The 25101-nt window shown below is 44.5% G+C and overlaps 1 protein-coding gene across 2 annotated transcripts in view; it reads left to right on the top strand.

The window, feature by feature from the left end:
- The window catches only part of LOC126336359 (PRL-1 phosphatase), a 565928-nt gene that overhangs the window by 402883 nt on the left and 137944 nt on the right, over positions 1 to 25101 (top strand). Inside the window, exon 1 of one of the 2 annotated variants that reach the window (XM_049999952.1) lies at positions 13870 to 13980. The exons of the other annotated variant lie outside the window; for it this stretch is intronic. The gene's annotated coding sequence lies outside the window, so the exon portion shown is untranslated. Of the gene's footprint in view, positions 1 to 13869; positions 13981 to 25101 lie in introns of those variants that run through there. 2 annotated transcript variants of the gene reach the window in all.

The following is a 25101-nucleotide window of genomic DNA, read 5'->3' as shown; positions in this document are numbered from 1 at the left end:
GGTAAAATCTAAGTCAGGGTGGTCGGAAGAGGGGTTTGAACTATCGTCCTCCCGAATGCGAGTTTATTGTGCTAATAACTGTGCTATCTAGCTCGGTACCACTAAAATTCTAGTAAAGGCAGATCACTCCCATTTCCCTGGTTTATTCTACATCTACATGGATACTCGGCAAATCACACTAAAGTGCCCCGCAGAAGGTTCATAGAACCATCTTCACAACAATTGTCTATTACTCCACACACTATCAGCGAGTGGAAAAAATAAACACTTACATCTTTCCGTACGAGCTCTGGTTTCCCTTATTTTATAATCTTTTCACACTACGTATATCGGCGTCAACAAAATATTTTCGCATTCGAAAGAAATAGTTGCTGACTGAAACTTCGGTAATAGATTCCGCGGGAACGAAAAACGCCTTTGTTTTAATTACGCCCGCCCCAAATCCTGTATCATGTCAGTGACACACTCTCTCCTACTTTTCGATAATACAAAACGTGCTGCTCTTCTTTGAACTTTTCTCGATGTATTCCGTTAATCCTATCCTGTAAGAACTATGAACCGCGCAGAACAACGCCAAAGAGGACGAAGAAGCGTAGTGTAGGCAGTCTTTTCAGTAGATCTGTTGCGTCTTCATTGTTCTGCCAGTAAAACGCAGTCTTTGATTTCACTTCCCCCACATCATTTCCTGTGTGTTTTTCCTAATTTAAATTGCTCGTAATCGGCCGTTTTGGGCGAGCCGTTCTAGGCGCTTCAGTCAGGAACCGCGCTGCTGCTATGGTCGCAGGTTCGAATCCTGCCTCGGGCATGGATGTGTATGATGTTCTTAGGTTAGTTAGGTTTAAGTAGTTCTAAGTATAGCGGACTGATGACTTCAGCTGTTAGCTGCCATAGTGCTCAGAGCCATTTGAACCATTTTTAAATCGTAGCCGCTCGGGATGGTCGCGCGGTTAGAGGCGCCATGTCACGGATTGCGCGGCTCCTCCTGTGGGAGGTTAGAGTGCTCCCTTGTGTGTGGTGTGTGGGTTCGAAGCATAAGTTATAGTGTGCAAGTGTAGGGATCGATGACGTCAGCAGTTTGGTCCCTTAGGAATTCACACACATTTGAACATTTGAAATGCTCGTAATTGTAATTTCCAGGTATTTAGCTGAATTTACGGCCTTTATATTTGACTGGTTCATGGTGTAACCGAAGGTAACGCATTCCTTTTAGCACTCATGTGGATGACTTCACACTTTTCGTTATTTGGGGGTCAATTGCCATACAGTTCTGTTTTAAATCGTTTTTATCTTCTGATTTCACTGGACGATAAACGACAGCATCATCAGCAAACATCCTAATATGGCTGCTCATATGCTGTCCTTAATAGTTTATGTAGACAAGGAACAGCAGAGGGCCTATAAAAATAGGTTGGAGAACGCTAGAAATCACTTCCGTTTTACTCGATGACTGTCAAGTACTACGAACTGTGACCTCTCTGACAGGAAATCACATAAGCATGCAATTTCACTACAAACCGCTTGTGTGGTACAATGTCGAAAGCGTCCTGGAAATCTAGAAATACGGAATCAATCTGAAATCCTTTGTCAGTTGCACACAATACTGTCCCACGTTTGCTTTTGAATCATGGGAACCTACACTGTCAAAATTCTTAACTCCGTGTTAAAGATGCTGTACCTCCGATGGACTTCATTTGCGGCGATATATCCATATGAGTTGTTTTTTCATCTTAAATCTCTCAGGGATGGTTTCTTGCAGTTTGTCCCCATTTAGCAAAATCACAGCGTGTATTAACCACCGGTGAATTTGAGTCTACCGTGGCTCAAAATGGGGAAAATGTCCTTTTCTCCTGGAAGTATCTAATTGCTGTATTTGTCTACACTCGAAGTATGACAAGGGCAGTTCTGGTACAAAGGATCCTGCCACCTCCTTCCCCCTATATTGATCTAGAACGAAGGGCTATTGCTCTCTAATCCTCCTGCCTTGCCTTCCCGAACAAAGAGCTACTGTTTTTCCTCTATTTTGGAACAAAGGGTGTTGCGCCCCCCCCCCCCCCCCCCCCTTCCGACCCCTCCAACATAGAGCAACTGACTTGTGTACAAATCACAAAAAAAATCAGAAAATGGCGGGAAATGAAACACAGCCACGTTTCCTCGGTTTGTCCTAGAACACCATTGTGGAAGTAAGGGAGTTGTCCTAAGTGTAAATTGGTGGGAAATTGAAAAATTCAAGATGAGGCTTCGTCCTGCTGATGTCAAGCAATTCATTTCAATTGCACCAGAATGCAATTCAGTTTCAGTTCAAAAATCTGGAGTCGACACACCCTAAGTTTATAAATGTTGCTAGATCAGCTCTCCAACTCTGGTGTAATACAGCCCTTTGCCTTAACTTCGAAGCCCAAAAGCTCACTTCTGATAAGATTTAAATGGAGCGAATTGTTGTTGTTGTTGTTGTTGTTGTTGTTGTTGTTGTTGTTGTGGTCTTCAGTCCTGAGACTGGTCTGATGCAGCTTTCCAAGCTACTCTATCCTGTGCAAGCTTCATTTCGCAGTACCTAATGCACCTACATCCTTTTGAATCTGCTTAGTGAATTCATCTCTTGGTCTCCCTCTACGATTTTTACCCTCCACGCTGCCCTCCAGTGCTAAATATCTGATCCATTGACGCCTCAGAACATGTCCTACAACCCTTCCCTTCTTCTTGTCAAGCTGTGCCACAAACTCTTCTCCCCAATTCTATACAACACCTCATTAGTTATGTGATGTACCCATCTAATGTTCAGCATTCTTCTGTAGCATCACATTCCGAAAGCTTCTATTCTTTTCTTGTCGAAAATAATTATCGTCCATGTTTGACTTCCATACATGGCTACACTCCATACAAATACTTTCAAAAACGGCTTCCTGACAATTAAATCTATACTTGATGTTAACAAATTTCCCTTCTTCAGAAACTCTTTCTTTGCCGTTGTCAGTCTTCATTTTATATCTTCTGTACTTCGACCATCATCAGTTATTTTCCTCCCCAAATAGCAAAACTCCATTACTACTTTGTCTCATTTCCTAATGTAACTCCCTCATCATCAGCCGACTTAATTCTACTACACACAATTATCCTCGTTTTGCTTTTGTTGATGTTCATCTTATATCCTCCTTACAAGACACTGTCCATTCCGTTCAAGTGTTCTTCCAAGTCCTTTGTTGTCTCTGGCAGAATTACAATGTCATCGGCGAACCTCAAAGTTTTTATTTCTTCTCCATGGATTTTAATACCTACTCCGAATTTTTCTTTTGTTTCCTTTACTGCTTACTCAATATACAGATTGAATAACATCGGCGATAGGCTACAACCCTGTCTCACTCCCTTCCCAACCACTGCTTCCCTTTCATGTTCCTCGACTCTTCTGCCATCTGGTTTCTGTACAAATTGACAAATAGCCTCTCGCTCCCTGTATTTTACCCCTGATACCTTCAGAATTTGAAAGAGTGTGTTCCAGTCAACATTCTCAAAAGCTTTCTCTAAGGCTACAAATGGCAGAAACTAGCATAGAGCGAAAACTTACTTGGTGAGAAATTCTCTTATCCTCCGCTTAAAATGATGGGGAGCCCTCTGGTTGTCAACATTAGGCCTCGGATCCTAAACTTTAGAAGCTGTGTAGCTCGCTGGTGGGACATGGACGGTTGTCAAACACTTGCTATGGTCGTATGTAGTGGGATTGGATTGGGCGAGTGCTAGGGACTTGCATGTTCATTTACACAAGTACAGCGCCAGGGGGAGGGTCTTTGCCATGGCGGGCAGCACTGGGCGAGCTTCCGCGGTTCCCGCATGTCTGAGGAGGTTGCAATGCCCTATCCCCACCTCCCCTCCAGCCGTCCTTAGCCGGCCAAGGCGAGTTGCGTTCAGAGCCGTCCACGGCTACTGTCGAACTTCCATAGACTCCAGCGCCTTACCACCTAAGAAGCTACAGCACGCCCAGTGTGCCACTACAGGGAGGTTGCCTTTACCTGGAAGTCTGGAGCGGTCAGCGCTACATCACTAGTTACGAATGCGGACAGATGTCAGTCGCCTATTGTACTCCACAGGTTCTGCATCCTTGCCACAGGCGGCTGCATTATTTCGCAGTTAACAAACTGTGTTGCGTCGTATTGTACTGCGCGCTAAGCCTCCTCAGTTACCACTGTTGCGGCCCTTACTCCGCGATCCCGTCTGCACCCGCATAGACTCAGTACAATAACGCCACGATGAGTGTCTCGGCGCGCGGAACGCTCCAACACGGAATCCCACTTAACATGCGCTTACAAGCCCTTAACTACGACTCAGTTTTAGAAGTAAGCGGCACGCTATTGTGCTGCGCGAACTGATTTCTCGGCCCAGGGACTGGGTGTTTGTGTTGTCCTCATGGCCGGCCCGTGTGGCCGAGCGGTTATAGGCCCTACAGTCTGGAAACGCGCGACTGGTACGGTTGCAGGTTCGAATCCTGCCTCGGGCATGGATGTGTGTAATGTCCTTAGGTTAGTTAGGTTTAAGTAGTTCTAAGTTATAGGGGACTGATTACTTCAGATGTTAAGTCCCAAAGTGCTCAGAGCCATTTGAACCATTTGATTTGTCCTCATGCCGGCATGGTAGCTCAGTTCGGTCAGAGGGTTAGTCGTCCTCTGTAACTTGAATGGGTGTCATGGTACGTCCGCCCCGAACAAATAATACGAACAAAACGAGATTTAAAAAAAAGTGGTTAGCGTTGTTGCCTCTGGATCACCGGATCCTGGGTTCGATTCCCGACCGAGTGTTCTCATTCGGAAAAACGGTGAGACTGGACAGTGAAAAGATTGGGAATTTGTACGAGTGCTGATAACAGCGTCGTTTTGCGCCCGAAAAAAAATAAAAATAATAGTAATTGTTCTTTCTTTTCTCAGACGTTATGTCTGGTCAAAAATATAAAGTGACGCGGACCTTGATTAAGCGTGTCTTACTTTTTTAACTCTACGGTATGTTACACTGCATTTAGGAACTTTCGGGTAATTGAACATGTATCAATAATTACAGATTTCTGTAGGTGTATATATATGTTTGGATCTAGCTGTATTGCATTGATGTACTGGTGGATGTTGTGTGGTATGACACCTGTAGTTGATAGTATAATTGGTATAATGTCAACTTTATCCTGATGCCACATATCCTTGACTTCCTCAGCCAGTTGGATGTATTTTTCAATTTTTTCTTGTTTTCTTTTGTATATTTGTTGTATTGGGTACGGATATTTCGATTAGTTGTGTTAATTTCTTCTTTTTATTGGTGAGTACAATGTCAGGTTTGTTATGTGGGGTTTTATCTGTTATAATGTTTCTGTTCCAGTATAATTTGTATTCATCATTCTCCAGTACATTTTGTGGTGCATACTTGTATGTGGGAACGTGTTTTATAAGTTTATGTTGTAAGGCAAGCTGTTGATGTATTATTTTTGCTACATTGTCATGTCTTCTGGGGTATTCTGTATTTGCTGGTATTGTACATCCGCTTGTGATGTGATCTACTGTTTCTATTTGTTGTTTTCAAAGTCTGCATTTATCTGTTCTGGTATTGGGATCTTTAATAACACGCTTGCTGTAATATCTGGTTTTTATTGTTTGATCCTGTATTGCAATCATGAATCCTTCCGTCTCACTGTATATATTGCCTTTTCTTAGCCATGTGTTGGATGCGTCTTGATCGATGTGTGGCTGTGTTAGATGATACGGGTGCTTGCCATGTAGTGTTTTCTTTTTCCAATTTAGTTTCTTCGTATCTGTTGATGTTATGTGATGTGATCTAAAGGGTGGTAGAAGTGGTTATGAAACTGCAGTAGTGTAGCCAATGTATTTATATGAGTGATTGCTTTGTGTATTTTGCTAGTTTCTGCTCGTTATAGAAAGAATTTTCTTAAATTGTCTACCTGTCCATAATGTAGGTTTTTTATGTCGATAAATCCCCTTCCTCCTTCCTTTCTGCTTAATGTGAATCTTTCTGTTGCTGAATGTATGTGATGTATTCTATATTTGTGGCATTGTGATCGTGTAAGTGTATTGAGTGCTTCTAGGTCTGTGTTACTCCATTTCACTACTCGAAATGAGTAGGTCGATATTGGTATACCATAGGTATTTATAGCTTTTGTTTTGTTTCTTGCTGTCAATTCTGTTTTCAGTATTTCTGTTTGTCTTAGTATATATTTTTCTTTTAGTTCAGTATTTTATTATCTATTCCTATTTTTTGTCTGTATCCTAGATATTTATAGGCATCTGTTTTTTCCATCGCTTCTATGCAGTCGCTGTGGTTATCCAATATGTAATCTTCTTGTTTAGTGTTTTTTCCCTTAACTATGCTATTTTTCTTACATTTGTCTGTTCCAAAAGACATATTTATATCATTGCTGAATATTTCTGTTATCTTTAGTAATTGGTTGAGTATTATTATTATTATTATTATTATTATTATTATTATTATTATTATTATTATTATTATTATTATTATTATGGCCGTACGCAGACAGATAGCCGATCCTGCGTGCCTGGGCGTATGGACCTTCTTTCCGCGCAACGTTATTGCGACAGTTTACAGAACGTGCGGTTGCGACAATGATTTATTGCTACTGCCATTAGTCAAACGGATTTTCGTTGTAGGTAGGCATTGATTGGCGCTTATTTGGGTGGGTACCGACTACTCGCGGCAAGATTTACATTTTGCCCAACTGCGCGACGGCAGGTTCAGTATTGCCTAAAAAAGCAGGTCGAATGCGCGCGACTGTTTCGTTTGCTACTTGGTAATGTTTGCAATGAATTGTTCGTCTCTGATTTATTAATCGCTTTCTCTGAGGACTGTGCTGTGTGTGCCAGTATGCTACTAGTAATTGGAATTGGACTGTAATATTTCTGTGGCGTATATGACAAGTGAAAGGGGCATTAGTTGATCAGTCTACGAAGAAATACATTTCGGGAAGGTAAACACAGCGTGGAGTGGCGTGGAGGTGCACAGAAAAAGCCTGTAAGTCACGTGTTTATTTAAAACGTTGTTCAATCCACATTCTGTTTACTAATGAAGTCAGAACCATGAAGCCATTCCTAACTTACACAATTTATAATAGTGTATTACTGAATTGTGAGACTTTTATAATTAACTCTTAAAGAAGTGGCCGCCAATGAACTATTTCCAGTCAGGTTGTCACTGACATTAAAAAATATATATATTTGTCGGACCAGGACCAGAAGCTCCATTCTGCCGCCATTACGAAAAACGCTAAATGAAGATCACAGTTTTAATATAATCCATTATGGAGTCGAGGTGGTAGTTGTCGTTCTACAGTGTTTTGCTGGAAATGAATGTTTAAAGTGTAAGAAATGAAAATGCGCTTCCCTTCAACGACTCTAGCTTTAAATGGTGTGCCTCTCATCTGATATTAATTTACGACTGCTTTTTGGCAGTGACAAAATTTTTGTTTACAGTACCTTAGACTACTGCTGCAAATGTTTTTGAGTCATTTACAATTCATGTTTGAAAACAATGGTTAGCACAACCTCCGTTTCTACCGGTCCCTTGTCCGTTCGAAACTCGACTATAGGTGCTTCGTTTATGCGTCTGCACGCCCATCCCTATTATGCGATCTCAACTGTATCCACCATCATGGCATCCGTTTGGCCACGGGTGCCTTTTACACCAGCCCAGTTGAGAGTGTGTATGCTGAAGCTGCTGAACTACCACTGTCCTACCGCTGTGACTTTCTCCTCAGCAGGTATGCATGCCGTTTGTCTGCCATGCGTGGCCACCCCTACTATGCCGCCTCCTTTGGTGATTCCTTTGATCGTCAGTATGGGGCTCGTCACTCTTCTTTGTTACCTCCTGGAGTCCGCTTTCGCCACTCCCTTTGGCGACTTCACACTACCTGCAACTTTTTCAGCGGATGTGAACCCTTCACCACCTTGGCTTCGTTAAACGGCCTGAGTTAACCTTGGCCTTCATTCGTTTCCTAAGGTCATTACTCCAGCCACGCCCTGTCGCCTCCAGTTTCATGACCTTCGCATGGAACTTCGAAGTAGTGCCTTTGTCTACACTGATAGCTCTCTGACTGCCCGTGGGGCCGGGTGTGACTTCGTCATTGTCACTCGAGTCTTTCGATATCGGCTCCTGTCACACTGCTCAGTATTTACAGCCGAGCTCTTCGCCTTGTATCAGGCCACGGAGTACATCCGGCGACACAGCCCTTTCCAATTGTGTCCTCTGGTCGGACTCACTCAGTGCCCTCCAAAGTCTAAATCCGCTGTGCATTTGCCCATCCCTTAGTGCAACGGGTCCAGGAAAACTGTCACCTTCTCACTCTTGATGGATCCAGTGTGATGTTGCGAGGTGCCGGGGCTAGCAGTGTATATTGAACACCAAATTATTCTAGAATCTTCATATGTAAAGGATTCTCTGCCCCCAAGCGCGCCCCCTCCCCCCTGTTCTAACTCCGACTTTTGCTGTTGCACATGGATTAAGAAGAAACGGGAACTGACTGTAATCTACCCTGCAAGTGGAGTAGAAGAGTTTGGCACCTGCAATAATTTGACAGAAATTAATTAAATAAAGGAGACTTTCATTAACGTAGTGAGAAATGAAAGGGTTGCTCTACCGATTAACAGAATGAAAGTTCTGTCCAAAATAACAATTTGATTTATTTTGACTAAACTCAAAACAATAAACAAAACACATGAAACATTTACAATACATCAAATTGCACACTCAAATAAATGCTGTGAAGGTGAAGTTGTCCCTAAACTAGATTGACATTCATGACGAAGTGGTATGTGGAACCAATTCCTTGCAACACAAATATTAAGAGAAACACACAGCCAACCCAACATTAATTGCTGCTACAGTAGTGAGAACTCAGGCATTGGACATCCAAGACAGAACCACGTAAGAAAAGACTGGAACAGGCGCGCTCTGCTGAGCTCTGATTATCACAGAGCAAATTCTCTAATCTGCCGGTGCTCCGGACATACGTTACCAAGCTGTCTTCTTAACTCCAAGGACACGATCTGGCGTACCGGAAGCGATGGCTGGTTGCTTCGATGTCCCGTCGTTATGATGATGATGATGATGATGATGTCGCGAGTATAGCCCGAAACAAATTATCCTGGTCTGGTTGTTCCAGAGGAAAGACTTCCTATCAATACAAATGCGCCTCTAAGGGAGACGAAAGTCTCGCTACACTATCACTGACAGTTCAGTGATTTATTTTTACAAGCGAAGTCACACAGTAACTCCGATACAGTCAACTTTAGACAAAACTGCTCAAAACGGACAACATAGGCCGCTTGTACGCAGAACGCTCAATTGCCAACTGAACTCGGAAAGTTACGTTGAAGTCGAGACTTCAGCAACTTAGTCAAACAGTTACAACTAAATGAAAGTATATTAGACAGCCAACGGAAGGCAGGCTGTCCAGAGCAGCGAGAGATCAGTCTTGTAACCTACCCCGACCGAAAAGGTGAGAGCTGACTCTCTCAAGAGCACCCATACAAGCCGAACACAGAACATTCCCGCCCCCATGACAGTGGCCGTGGTTAAACGTTCCAATCAGCAACTCGAAAAACCGGAGGAAAATTCCACTCTATTGCCGAAGCACTACCATTCCACCAATGGAGATTCTTGGCGCCAATTTCTGTGCCGATTTTGCTACGTCACGGAGCTATGCCCTGAGCAAGCCACTCAGCTAAGATTTTGCAGAAAACGCGGGAATTTGCCCGCCAAGACTCCCTGGGAACACAAGTGATTCCCACGCCTCGCTGGTAGCCCGCCAGAAAGTGTTTTCACTAATTTTCTGCGAAGTAACGGAATCTCTAGCCCAGCTGCCCCTTCTGGTCCCTCTGGGCGTGTCGCTCCCGCTCTTATGACAATGTCGGCGTCTGGAAAGCATCCACTCGACTCCCTCACACCCGTCGGCTTAACCCTTTCAAGCTCAGCAGAACTCGTCTGTTACCGGACCACCTGGGTGACGAGAGACGCTGCGCGGGAAGTCCGCGTGTGAAGGAATAGCAACTTTTCGCCGCATGCAATTAGAGAGGATTACTCAGAGTAAGATAGAAATATGAGAGGGGGCTCATGCCACCTCTCAATGTTTGTGTGTCCCTGGTCATGTCGGTCTGCCAGGAAACGAGGCTACTGATGCTGCTGCCAAGGCTGCAATCCTCGTACCTCAGCTCGCGAGTACCTATATTCCCTCCGATGATCTCTACGTTACCGTCTGTTAGTTGGTGTCCCTTTGGCATCGCCAGTGATCTTCACGGGAATAAACTTGAGCTTATTGAGTCTCTCCCAGCGCCTCGGACGTCCTCTTCTCGGCCCTCCCGCCGGGAGGAGATTTTAACTCGGCTGAGTATTGGGCACTGCCTTTTTAAACAGCGTAATTTGCTAAGTGGCGCTACCCTATCACTTTGTACACATTGCGCCCAAATTTTAATAGTGCGCCACTTCCTGCTGGTTTTTTACTTTCCAACATGGGTTTGCCGTCTGATTTATCAGCCGTTTTAGCGAATGACGCGCGGGCTGTCGACCGCGTTTTACTTTTTAAGCGCCGAAACAATATGGCGAAGGACATTCAATTTTTACTTTTGGACCTCCATTTCTGTATGGTGTTTTTGTAGCCCTTTTTCGACGTGCCTGTTTTTAGCTGTCTTCTATTCTGTCCATTGGGACTGACGTATAGTCGTTTAACACCTCTGTGTTCGTGTTCTATAGTTTTGACTTGGGCGCGTATGACCGCCGTTGTTTTTGCGCCCTAAAGCAAAGAAAACAAACTCAGAGATACGCGGGCTGTACGGCCGCGTTTATTCGCGCAGCAGAATTATCGTGCGCCTTACTTCTAAAACTGAGTCGTGGTTAAGGCGTTAGGAGTGCGTCTGTGGAAGCGCGTGCGAAGTGGGATCCCATATTGGAATGTACTGCAAGTCCGAGGCGCACATCGCGACATTGTTGTACTGAGTGCGGGAGCAGACGGGATTGCAACAGCGGCAACCGAGGCGGCTTAGCGCGCAGTGCAACACGCGGCCGCGCTGTTTAAGTGCGAAATAACGTAGCCGCCTGTGGCAAGGATGCGCTAGTTGTGGCGTACAATACGCAACGGACAACTAACCGCCTTCCTGACTGATGACGTGACGCTGCCGCTCCACACGGGCAGGTAAACCAGCCTCCTCCTATCAGGGCACGGCATTTACGAGAATACTTACGTCCATGCTTCTCCCAATCTTACCCCGCTACATTTGACAGTAGTGACTTTCTGGCAACCACACATCTTGCACCAGTGTGCTATGTACGGGGTGTTCAAAAAGTCTCTCCGCAGTGCCGTATGCCGCAGTGAATATACCGAAATGAAACTCGGTGAAATACAAGTCATTAATTTATTGAATATTCATGTTTACTTGCAAATATTAACATTAAATCTTGGAAGTGTCCCCCTGTTGTTGAATACACAATTCAATTCGTCTAATCATGTTGCCAAACACAAGCTGTAACATGTCTTCCGTAACAGAAAGCAGTGAAAGTAGATATTGCAGTTTTCAATTCATAGATGCATTTTGGGCGATTTTTATACACAGTTGCTTTCGCTGCACCCCAGAAGAAAATTTCCAATGGTGTCAGGTCAGGCGATCGTAGAGGCCAAAGTCCCTGTGAAATTATCCGATCATGAAAAACATCACCAAGCAATGACAATGAAACACGAGATGAGCGGTTGCACCATCTTGTTGAAAGTAACCGTTCATTATTTCACTTAACACAAGTTCTCCTATGAATGGGTAAAGAATATCACTGCATTATCGTTGTGCATTTATTGTATCGTTGAAAAAACCCAGGCAGGCGAACAATCATACGGCACTGCGGAGAGTGTTTTTGAACACCCCGTAGTTTTCTAAAGTTATGATAAGCGGCCTAATTCTGGCAATCAGTATGTCCCATGTTTTTAAACTTACGATGCCGGTAAGTAAATTTCTCGCAATTCTAATCTTACAAGATGTGAATTTTGAATTTTCCCGCCATATAAAACTGAAAAGTGAGCTTTTAGTTTTCTATTTAACGTAAATGGGGTGGGTTAAATTGTGACATCAGGGGAATAATTGTTTAAACTTTGGATAGCTGGAGTAGCAACATTTTTAAACTTGCGGTTTGTGGGTTCCCAATTTTCAAGCTAAACTGATGGGTTCACATCATTAGGACAATGCCCTATCTTGAAAAATTCGAATTTCCCGTCAGTTTACATGTAGGACAAGTATCTTAATTGTACAGTAACGTCGTAGGGCATGGGGGGAAGCCCAGTCAGTTTTTAATTACCCCAATTTTTGGAATTTGCTGCCGATGTTTTAAATACGGCAATTGGGTTGTCAGAGGGGTGGGAGAAGGGAATAATAAACTTCGTTCTAGAACAATAGTGGGGAGAATAATGTAGTTTGTTGCACAACAATAGAGGGAGGGACGACATGGGAAAGTATAGAATTTTGTTCATGATCAACAGGTGGCATTAGAGAACAATACTCCTTTGTTGAACAATAGAGCGGTGCAGGAAGAAGTGCTAGCGGCATCGTTTGTGCCACGACTGTCATCGTCATACTGCTTGTACACACATTCCTATCTTTGCGACTAGTTTCAGGGTGGCAGCCCCGTTCTCAGGTACTCATTCTTGTAATCAGGCAAATTGTCAAGTGGAGTGGTCTGTGGCCAGCGACGATGCGTTCCAGTTTCTCAGCTTGACTGATGACATGGACGAGCGCTTGAGAACTAGGCTGCGACCCAGCAAGTAGTCGCGAAGATAGAAATGTAAACACACAATAAAAACTTCTCGTGTTTATAGACTCTAACGCGTTTTGCCCTTTCTTTATATATGCAAGGCACATTTACTGAATTTAATCTGTAGTTTTAGTTACAGATTCGAAACACGTCAGACCATGATTTTTGTGTGTATGTAATGCTGGTGATTCGTTTGTCCTGTTGTAATGTGCGTTTTCTCCCATCTGTCTGCAGGTTAGATCGACACAGTCACTTACGAAAAAACGGTACATATTGATCGCATGCTCTTGTTCCACAGTTACCATATCTTGTCATATCAGAAGTGAAATGTTCCTCTGCATTTAACAAAAATTTGAAACGTAGAAACTGCATTTACGTAATTTCCACAAATTAGTTAAAACGAATAAGAAAAATTTGCGGTAAAATACGAAAAAATTAAATGAGATTTTCGCGTCCCCATTAAAGATCCACACATGATAACTTCAACTGTGAAGTATGGGAAATTAATCAGTAAGAGGCCACTGGCAACTGTGGCAATACGACGCGTTTTCGTCAGTGGCGACGCGTTTTCGTCAGTGGCGACGCGTTTTCGTCAGTGGCGACGCGTTTTCGTCAGTGGCGACGCGTTTTCGTCAGTGGCGACGCGTTTTCGTCAGTGGCGACGCGTTTTCGTCAGTGGCGACGCGTTTTCGTCAGTGGCGACGCGTTTTCGTCAGTGGCGACGCGTTTTCGTCAGTGGCGACGCGTTTTCGTCAGTGGCGACGCGTTTTCGTCAGTGGCGACGCGTTTTCGTTTCTTTGCCTCGTGGGATACTCATCACTTCTCAGTAAGGAACACCCGAGATTCGCAGCAGCCCTGCTACATGGTAGTGTGCGGTGACCCTCCGGCGAGCAGCCTGGCGTCGCAGGATCGTGGCGCCGCCGCGCGCCCACCTGGGTCGGGTTTATTTTAATGGAGTGATTCCTCGTGACCGCCGGCGCGTTCTTGGGCGGCGCCCAGGTTGGCAGAGCGCGCCCGCCTCTTGTCTCATTTCGGCAGCTCAGTTTGACGGCCGCCCGCACACTGGCTGTCACGCCGCGACCGCCAGCCCGGCGAGCTCAGCTGCTCTTGCTAATACGACGTCCCCGTCCGAGGAAACTCCTGCATGGTCTACTGCTGCAGGCGCCCTCCACAGCTTTCCACAGGGGTCGCACCAAGGTACTGGTCTCACCCGGGCGTGTTGTGCGCTGCCTTCTAGACAGTCTCCAACTCCTCCCCATCCTGGCATTCACTGCATGACGACACTACATTATTAATTAGTGCAATAAAGGCTTGGCGACCGGTGTCCACGTCAGTTGAAATTACCAGAATGACAAGCTGTGCACGATGTATATTTACTAACGTTTCGTCACCTTCTACGGGAGACATCTTCACAAATAAATGGCTCGTGTATGGAAAGCTCAAGGGACACCGAATTCGTCTGAAGGTGGCACCCACAGAAGGCGACGAAACATTATCATATAGTTAATACATCGACCATGACCCCTCAGCCTGAAATTGTTCTTCTTCTTGTTGGTGTGTTGTTGTTCAGTCCGAATAGTGGTTTGAGGCACCTTTACACACTACTGCATCTTGTGCAAGACTCATCTCTGAAGTACTGCGGCCTACATCCAATTGAAGCTGTATAGAATAGTCATATCTACTGTAGATCACCCTGTAAAATTTTTACCGTCTCTCCCCCCCCCCCCCCCCCACACACACACACACACACACACACACACACACACACACACACACACACACACACACACACACACACACACCCCTCTACTACCAAACTCACTATTCCTCGACGCCTTGGGATGGGTCCTGCCAACCGATCATTTCTTTTGGTCAAGTTGTCCCACATATTTCCTTTTTTCCCCCCATTCAGATTCAGTGGAATCTCAAGTCAGCCGAGCCACAATTTTATAATCTCCGCTATTCGATTTAGTACCACCTCATTACTACGCACGTGATCTTCAGCACTCTTCTGTACCATCGCAATTACAAACCTTACGTTCTGTTCTTGTCTGAACTGTTGTCACGTTTCATTTCCGTACAAGACTACACTAAATAGAAATATCTTAAGAAACTACTTACTGGCATTTGAAATTTATGTATAAAAATATTTTTTTTAATAACACAACGTGCATCAAAAAGAATCTTTCCTTCGGCTTAACATAACAAAGCATCTACTTGTTGATGAATAACGCAACCTACCACAAACACTTTTTAAAATGTTTTATTTCAATTCCATACCGGTTTCGAGCCACCATGCACATCTTCAAGTGTCTGACATTTTCAGTTACATAGATGTTTTGATCAATAGCATGTCATCTCGCTCTACACTGAGCAAACAATATTTGCGTACTCAGTGCCACTTTATAAGTGTCATTTATCAAACGCGGTAAACTGCTAGCATTTATTTAGATATAAGACCAAGAGATGAATAAACTAAGCAGATTCAGAAGGATGTAGGTTACAGTAGGTACTGGGGATGAAGCAGCTTGCACAGGATAGAGTAGCATGGAGAGCTGCATCTAACCAGTCCCTGGACTGAAGACGACAACAACAACAACGTGAAATACCTTTATACACTTAGGTGTTGGTAGCGAATAATTTTGTTGTGGTCTTTGTCAAAGGTGATGTATACGCTGTTGCATTACAAACAGCGCGCACACACATTGTAAATAATCACTGTCCCACATGTCATAATATTATTATTATTATTGACAGAGCATCACACATGTGCTTTGCACTCGATGTTTTGTTTACAATGCAAAGAGAATCCATTAAGCAATGATATGGAGATACCATTCGTTTCTATTGAGAAAAGATGTAAACTAAACGAAGCCGATGTTGGAATGTGCAAAATTCAACATGTTAACAGAAAAATGTTTGCACTCTAACAGTTGAACTACTTAGTAATCCTAGAACACTACAGAAGGGTAAAATGTTAGTGGTGGGAAACCACGGTAAAGGTAACTGCTCCACATTTTATTCAAAGATAGTCACAATTTATAGATTATGGATTAATTGCAATTATTAGATCTGCAGTGTTATATTACATGCCAAATTAAGTACAACATTATTTTCGAGTGATTCGCGTATAATTTCCAGTGTTCATTTTACTGTCCCGCGTTGGTTTTTCAATAGCGTTTTTGAGACTTGCCAGCGGGTTCTGCAGCGCTGCGTGACGTGCGTTACACGTGAACTACAGTAATGGTGTCTCAGCCAACTTTGTTGTTCTCTCACCTTGCGCTTCTGGTACAGAGAGATCGTGCATCAGTGTTAAGTGTTTGACTGCATGGTATGTGAAGGCTTCTTGGAAGGTGTCCACTTGGCGCAGCTGTAATGCCAAGTGTCGCGTTTGTTGTGCTACGTCGCTTCGGCACAGATGTTGACATGTGCACTCCTAGATCACTGGCGGTGTCGCAACAACCGATTGCTTGCCGATGTCTCTTTGTGCTCTTCGAAATTCGACGACGCAGTTCTGAGGTGGGGCTATAAATACGCGGCAGTGGACGCCTCGGGGTCTTTATTTACAATTGTTGTGGATTTCAGTGATAGTCTACAGCAAGACAGCCAAGGCTTTTCATCCCAATCGTGCTGTCTGATGCTTACTGTTAAGGAAAAAAATCGCATCTTGCTCTTCGTTTTTTACTTTTTACCATTAATTTTTGAAAAATTCCGTTTCGAAGCTAACACTGAGACAGCTGTCGAGTAATTAATTCAGGGACTTAAAAATTATTAGAAAAGTATGTTGTGTAATGTTAATATTTACAACATATTGCTTTTCGTCGTACTTCATTATTTTTCCCCCTTCAGTTGAAAGTGAGTTTTCACCGATAAGATGTGAACATCAAATAGATAAGCTTATCTGCCCCGTGCCGCTGTCATCGATCGCCCTTTGAGTGCTTGGCGATTAGTCCATTAGTACTCCTTTCTGCAGAACTGGGAACAGTGTTTTATTTACATAGTTTTTCCACTTTTTAAGAGTAGATAAATGACGCAATCCTTTGATAAACTAATGTGCAGGCTAAAGGCTAAAGGGAACGTTGGCGTTGCATGCTTTCGTTGCTTACGTCGTCGTAGTTCTCGCTAAACGCAAAGGATTTAGCTGCCACGTTCTAACCGAGGAGGCACTGCTAATGGTCAGCGACCTGGCTGATACTCGAAAACCTACCCTCTGTGTGTGTGTGTGTGTGTGAGAGAGAGAGAGAGAGAGAGAGAGAGAGAGAGAGAGAGAGAGAGAGAGTGTGCCACAGACATATGTGAATTGGAGTGGCAATATTTAAAACCAAAGCGTTTATCGATGCGACGGGATCTTCCCATGAAGTTTCAATCACCAGTTTTCCTCTCTGGTTGCGAAAACATTCTGTTGGTACCCACCTACATGGGGAGAAATGATCATCACGATGAAATAAGAGAAATCAGGGACCTCACAGAAAAATTTAAGTGCTCGTTTTTCCCGCGCGCCGTTGGAGAGTGGAACGGTAGAGAGACAGCTTGAAGGTGGTTCATTGAATCCTCTGCCAAGCACTTTGTGAATAGCAGAGTAATCACGTAGAAGTAGTGTTGGACCCGAGGTTTGAATTCAGCGTTAAAGAGTAGTGTCGTTCAACCTTTTGTGTCAGAAAAATATGAAGCATTTAATTTGAAATTTTTCACAAAATTGACCAACATTATAAGCAACGAGTACAAGAAGAAAAAATAAACAATCGTTTTATAAAACACTCATTCTTTGCCGATTCAATTCATGGTAAAACATCGAGCTTTCGGCGATTACTTCCATCGCCTTCGTCAGGAGCAGCTGCCAACACTGCTGCTGCGGCGGCCTTACATAGACCACAGTCGGTTTCTGATTGATCGGTAATTACGTCATGTTGTCGCAGATGGTGTCAACGTTTGCGCTGGTGGTGCCACCACTCCTGCCGTAGCGTAAACATTGCGACGAATATCTCTGGCTTTTCTCTGCATCTGCAGGTCACTTCCATACATCGCCAAGATTATATCCGCTGTCACGGTTGACGATTTTCTTTCACATTCTTATTTCTAGAGCCTGTTTCATTAGAGTCCCAGTAGTAGGAGCCTGGGGCAAAAGTTTTGTGTCGTCAAACAGTTTTTTTTTTTTTTTTTTTTTTTTTTTTTTTTTTTTGAGGCTGTGATCAGCAACTGAGGTTTTCTCCAGTTCTCGATTTTTAATATGAAACGGTGCGAATGGAACAAGGGACGTCATAAATCCCAGGGACCCTGACGCTCAGACAGTCCTTAACGGGCCGTAGGATCTCCTTTATCTCCTTATCCGTCGTTTGAAAGTTGCGGTTTCACTTAGGAATCACTACGTCGTACGGTTTCCAGACACCCGCCATTTCAAGAGATATTTTTGAAAGCAATTTCGCAATTTTCCTAGATCAAATCGCACATCTCAAATACCATGGACATACGTCTAAAACAAATTAGGTTCCTAAATAACAATCAAAAATTAGCTTAGAATTTAATAAATTTATTTAACTGCTCCAGAAGTTTCATTTCGGAACCACCCATGACAGCAGTTGTACAAACTCAAAATTACGTTGCAATAACTTAAGATATACTTAATTTCACTGTCAGTGACCTCAATGTGATACAGTATCATCACTTCGATGAAGACCACGTGTCACCATCTGATACAGTCATGTAGCACAATCTCCGGATAGACTGTTACTTTGAAATCTGTGATTGGCCGCTATAATGTACTACATTCGTAGAATTACCTGATTGTGCCACTAGTTGTCTGTCTTGCGAAAGACAATGGTGGTTTAAAAAATAATAAAATGAGGTTTCAGGTAGAAACCGCTGATACTCAAAGCGTAAATAGCATTAGAAGCAATTTACTAAATTTCAGGTCTAGCTGCAATAGGACGCCCGAGTATTCGTTAAACTAGCAGCATACGCATGCAATCCTAAGCACACTGCTGTTAACACCTTAACCTACAACCACGTGCGAGACTCGTGATTCGGTGTTCGGGCCAAATGTGATCATTATGGGCTTGGTCTGCGGTACGTCGGTCGGGCGAAATTAAAACGGCATGGGCCTGACATGATTCAGTAGTAAACTTTACAAATTTTTTTAATTCAGGTATGTGTTATTGATAAGACTTTAAAATACACTCCTGGAAATTGAAATAAGAACACCGTGAATTCATTGTCCCAGGAAGGGGAAACTTTATTGACACATTCCTGGGGTCAGATACATCACATGATCACACTGACAGAACCACAGGCACATAGACACAGGCAACAGAGCATGCACAATGTCGGCACTAGTACAGTGTATATCCACCTTTCGCAGCAATGCAGGCTGCTATTCTCCCATGGAGACGATCGTAGAGATGCTGCATGTAGTCCTGTGGAATGGCTTGCCATCCCATTTCCACCTGGCGCCTCAGTTGGACCAGCGTTCGTGCTGGACGTGCAGACCGCGTGAGACGACGCTTCATCCAGTCCCAAACATGCTCAATGGGGGACGGATCCGGAGATCTTGCTGGCCAGGGTAGTTGACTTACACCTTCTAGAGCACGTTGGGTGGCACGGGATACATTAGGACGTGCATTGTCCTGTTGGAACAGCAAGTTCCCTTGCCGGTCTAGGAATGGTAGAACGATGGGTTCGATGACGGTTTGAATGTACCGTGCACTATTCAGTGTCCCCTCGACGATCACCAGAGGTGTACGGCAAGTGTAGGAGATCGCTCCCCACACCATGATGCCGGGTGTTGGCCCTGTGTGCCTCGGTCGTATGCAGTCCTGATTGTGGCGCTCACCTGCACGGCGCCAAACACGCATACGACCATCATTGGCACCAAGGCAGAAGCGACTCTCATCGCTGAAGACGACACGTCTCCATTCGTCCCTCCATTCACGCCTGTCGCGACACCACTGGAGGCGGGCTCCACGATGTGGGGCGTCAGCGGAAGACGGCCTAACGGTGTGCGCGACCGTAGCCCAGCTTCATGGAGACGGTTGCGAATGGTCCTCGCCGATACCCCAGGAGCAACAGTGTCCCTAATTTGCTGGGAAGTGGCGGTGCGGTCCCCTACGGCACTGCGTAGGATCCTACGGTCTTGGCGTGCATCCGTGCGTCGCTGCGGTCCTGTTCCAGGTCGACGGGCACGTGCACCTTCCGCCGACCCCTGGCGACAACATCGATGTAATGTGGAGACCTCACGCCCCACGTGTTGAGCAATTCGGCGGTACGTCCACCCGGCCTCCCGCATGCCCACTATACGCCCTCGCTCAAAGTCCGTCAACTGCACATACGGTTCACGTCCACGCTGTCGCGGCATGCTACCAGTGTTAAAGACTGCGATGGAGCTCCGTATGCCACGGCAAACTGGCTGACACTGACGGCGGCGGTGCACAAATGCTGCGCAGCTAGCGCCATTCGACGGCCAACACCACGGTTCCTGGTGTGTCCGCTGTGCCGTGCGTGTGATCATTGCTTGTACAGCCCTCTCGCAGTGTCCGGAGCAAGTATGGTGGGTCTGACACACCGGTGTCAATGTGTTCTTTTTTCCATTTCCAGGAGTGTATTTACATTTTGGACCCAGGGCGTTCTATCTTCAGTTGGAGGTGAAGGGGTTAAAGTTGAAGAGGGGACACTCTACAGCTTATTCTGCGTGAAAAGTTAGTGAGGAGGGCAGCACTTAATCACAGAGACTATTTAAATGAACATCGTGATTTATGTTAATGATGGCGTGAATTAATAGGCCATACCGTGGCAGGAAAACACCACCAAAAGAAACAGAACCACATCTGGCCGGAAGGGCACGCTACGGGTTAAACGCCTCACTGGGTTGTCTGTGCGCTTGACACTTGGTATCGTTTCGAGAGAGGCGAAATCGCTCTCCGTTGGAGCAAGGTACTCGTCTCGAGTCGGCCACTATCTGTTGTTGTTCGACCCAGTGAAGTCGGGCAGATTTGTGTCCTTGTGAGCCGTGGCTTTTTGCTAGGTACTAGATTCAAAAACTGTTGCGTTCAGTTCGCTTCGTAATCCTGTATCAAGAATTCAGATGGATTCGCATTCACTACCTTGTAAGCGTCTGAGTGTGTTTGCCAATTAAAGTGCCATGCGTTTAACGGACGACAGTGGGAAATAGAAACGACGTTTCAGAGGTCAATGCTGATTTATCAGCAGCTGCCCACTGAAACAGTCAAAATAATCCATACAAAATAGTGGATCTTTAACGATGAGAAGCGTTGCACTACAGTACTTAGAGACGTTTTGATATTAAATTTTTGTGGTGCATGACCGTAGCCTCCTGCTGCCTAGATAGCCTGCACAATGAATGCGGCCCTGAAAGTGCTGCCAGTATCGAAGCCAAGAGACAGAAAACAGCCTTTCGCACTCGGCTGCTGAAAGCTGACAATGAAGCGCCTGGTAGCTGTTGGGCTCTTCTGTCGCCATACTAAATACAGCGTCTCAAACAAGTGCGGCTCGGCACCTCAACAAGTGCCCCGACGTGCATCCCGCAGCAGCAGTTGGCAGTTACCGATACTGTTGCGGCAGAACATGCAATTCTCCAGAACACCCGGGGTTAAGGGAAAGGGCAGCCACACAAGTTGATCCAAGACGGGGTAAGTTTCTAAAATTGCAAGTATTATACAACTTATATGGGGAGTTGGACAACGTGTTGTGCTCATATAACTTAATTTGGCAAAACAATACATAAAATATGTTGTACAACAAATGTTTGTTACCAATTCAGTGTTTTGGAAGGTAAGATTAGTTTCATACCGCAAAGGTAAGCATATTTCATTAGTATCTGCGAAGTTGATTTCTTAGTGTTATTAGGACCAGTAAGCTACGAAAAAATCTCAGATACTTGCAAAATAATTTTTTCACTCGTCAGTAAGGTTAGGCTGATACTCAAAATTTTAAAAATCTGAAATGGAAAAGAGATCCACTGAAAAAGTTCTATTGGATATTAGCAAAAAATAACAGCAAAAAGCGTCCCTGTTTGATCTCTAAGTGGAGAAATATGAAATAAACATACTGAAAACGCTTAATCAACTTATATCTTTTTTGCTTGCAAGGCTGGTCATTCTAATAAATATTACAAGTCGTGAAAATAACGAAATATATCTATGTTGACATCATGATGAAAGATCGACAAAATGCTGCACTTGTTTGGGTGCTTTAGGTAAAATACAACCCAGGGCCAACATTCAGCGACTCGACTGTGACAAGTCTCCCAAAAAACCCTCCTGTTGACCGGTAGACCAGACGCGTAATAACCTATGGCTGTACCAAAACTTGTCGTCGCCTCCTCGGTGTAATGGACCGCTGTGTAGTTATGTAAAACGACCAACACAGTTTGATACTGTGTCTACGTGTTGCACTGTGTTCAAAATATTGGCGTCTATAATTTCGGTAATGGTCTCTTAAGCTGCGCAGCCGCCACGACTGCAAAAGGAGCACCGAAACCGCTCCCGCGTCAAGTAGATGTTATAATTTACTGTGAACGTCGTAACAACCGATTGCGTAGCTCTTGTCGAAAACAGTGTTTTCCCTTCTACTCGCCAATGGTAAATACGGGGTTAGTAGCATCGCTTGATAATCATTTCTATAAAAAGATGAGAATCGGCATGCATGCGACGCAATGCGTGTCTAATACGTTCCAAAACGCCGCGCATTACATCGGGTTTTTCCCGTGCTCATATCTCGCGTTCTATTGCTGATTTAAAAAGGATGGGTCAAGCGTGTTTGATAGCTCTCGGGCTAGGAACCATTTGTATACGCAACTGAAGGATCGTCTTAGTGTCAGTATCGTACAGTACAGGGTCAAAGTATGGACGTCGGTTGTGAAGCACGGGAGTATACTCTCAAGTGTCACCGTTATCATAAGGGTTCTGGGAACTGCACAGTGTACTACTGAAGCACATGCAAAGGTATTATGCACGTCAAATCCGGTCTGAGGTGTAAAATTAGTTCTGCGTTATTTAAGTTTTACATCAGTAAACTATGTACATTTATCTGAGCTACACACTTCTTTTCCTATCGCTTACATGTCATGCTGCAGCAGGGGAGAGAAGGGAATCGGTGAAAAATTGCTCTTGTCGGTGCAAGAAAAAAGAAAAATGCTGCGAATATGATCCTGCTCGTTTAAGACTAACTGAATAGTGCGATTCTAGTTGGCTCATTCTACCTTCTCCAGTATCCTCAAAAATTTCCCCAAAATTTTGGCATCGCTTTAGTGCTTTTTGATCCAGAGAGAGAGAGAGAGAGAGAGAGAGAGAGAGAGAGAGAGAGAGAGAGAGAGAGAGAGAGGGGGGGGGGGGGGGGGGGGGGGAGACACCTTACTGACAGTGACAACAGTGATAGGAAAAGTGAAGGAGACAATGCCAAAAAGACAGAGGAGAAAGAGGGTGTGCGTGAGAGCCAGTGATAACGAGACAGACTGACAATAACGAGGAAGATACACACACAGTGAGAAGAGACAGCAACAATAAGTAGAAAAGGATGAGATATTAGCAGTAAGACAGAGCAAGGAGGGGACGAAGACAGTCAGAGAAGACTGTAGTAGTTGGATAGAACGAAGGTGACTGTGATTGACAGATTATGACAATGAGTAGGGCTAAATGAAAGAGTTCCAAAGGGCAACTGGTAGTGGATGGGTATGAGCGAGTTGCAGCGATGGGTTAGTGGGCGTGAGTAAATTACAGTTAGGGAAGCTTGTGGGTTTCTGAGATGAGATGATAGCTTTCGATATCGTTACTCACAAGCGACTATTAATCAAATTGCGTGCGTATAGAGTATCGTCTCTGTTATGTGACTGGATTCATGATTTCTTCTGAGAGGTCACAGTTCGTAGTGATAGAGTAGAACAGGAGTGATTTCTGGCGTTCCGCAAAGTAGTGTCGTAGGCCCTCTGCCGTCCCTGATTTATTTAAAATGATCTAGGTGATAATCTGAGCAGCCCCCTTAGTTTCCAGATGACGCTGTAATTTACCGTCTTGTAAAATCAGCAGACGAGCAATTCCAATTACAAAATGATCTAGAGAGAATTTCTGTATGGTGCGAAAAGTGGCAATTAGCAGTAAACAAAGAAATGTGCTAGGTCATCCACATGGGTACTAAAAGAAAACCGATAAATTTTGGGTACACGATAAATCGCACAAATGTAAGGGCTGTCAATTCGACTAAATTCTTAGGAATTACAATTACGAGCAACTTGAATTGGAGAGACCACATAGATAATATTGTGGGAGAAGGCGAAACAGACTGTGCTTTGTTGGCAGAACACTTAGAAGATGCGACAAACCCACTAAAAAGACAGCCTACATTACACTTGTCTGTCTTCTGCTGCAATATTGCTGCACGGTATGGGATCCTCACCAGGTAGAATTGACGGAATACATCGAAAAAGTACAGAGAAGGGCACCCCGTTTCGTGTTATCCCGCGGTAGGGGTGAGAGTGTCAGTGATATGATACGCGAGTTGGGGTGGCAGTCACTGAAATAAAGGCGGTTTTCTTTGCGGCGAGATCTATTTACGGAATTTGTCACCAACTTTATCTTCCGAATGCGAAAATATTTTGTTGACACCCACCCACCTACGTAGGGAGTAATGATCATAATAATGAGAGAAATCAGAGATATAACGGAAAGATTTAGGCGTTCCTTTTTCCCACGTGCCGGATGAGAGTGAAATTTTATAGTATGAAAAGGGTTTGGTGAACCCTGTGCCAGGCACTCAAGTGTGAATTGCAGAGTAACCATGCAGATATAGAGTTGCATGTCAAAAAAAGCGCGAAAATATTCGCATGCCAGAATTTTTGGGAAAATTGTGAAAGGTGGTCAGGAAGCTAGAATGAGGCAGTTGGTACCCCACTTTTCAGTCCTTTAAATAAAGAGGAACGCATTCGCTTTAGTTGTCGTCCGACAATACTTTTCTTGCCTACGAATGAGACAGTGGGAGCGTTGAAGTTTGCCGTGCAGACTCTGTATACTGGGTGCCCCAGCTGTGGTGTTTCCGCCAGCAGCCACTCTTGTTTGGAAGAGCACGCGCGAAAGGCATTTCCTGTCCGCAACGTGCTCTGCTTCGCCACTTGCAGACTTAACGACCGCACGCAGCGGCCCATGGATCACGGCCCTGGAATCTCGTAACGCACGCAACCTCGCTGTCGTTAACGCACGTTACGGAATAGCGCAGCTGTCGTCGCTGGAGAAGTGGATGAAAGCGCGCAACAACAAACGGCGGCTGATCAGAGCGACAGACTGTTCTGCCTTGGAGCTTCTGCTCCTGCAGGCCTCT

Source organism: Schistocerca gregaria, chromosome 2 (assembly GCF_023897955.1).
Source record: "Schistocerca gregaria isolate iqSchGreg1 chromosome 2, iqSchGreg1.2, whole genome shotgun sequence".
Classification (NCBI taxonomy): domain Eukaryota; kingdom Metazoa; phylum Arthropoda; class Insecta; order Orthoptera; family Acrididae; genus Schistocerca; species Schistocerca gregaria.
The sequence above is the reverse complement of the archived record's forward strand: the minus strand, read 5'-3'. Positions and strand labels throughout refer to the sequence as shown.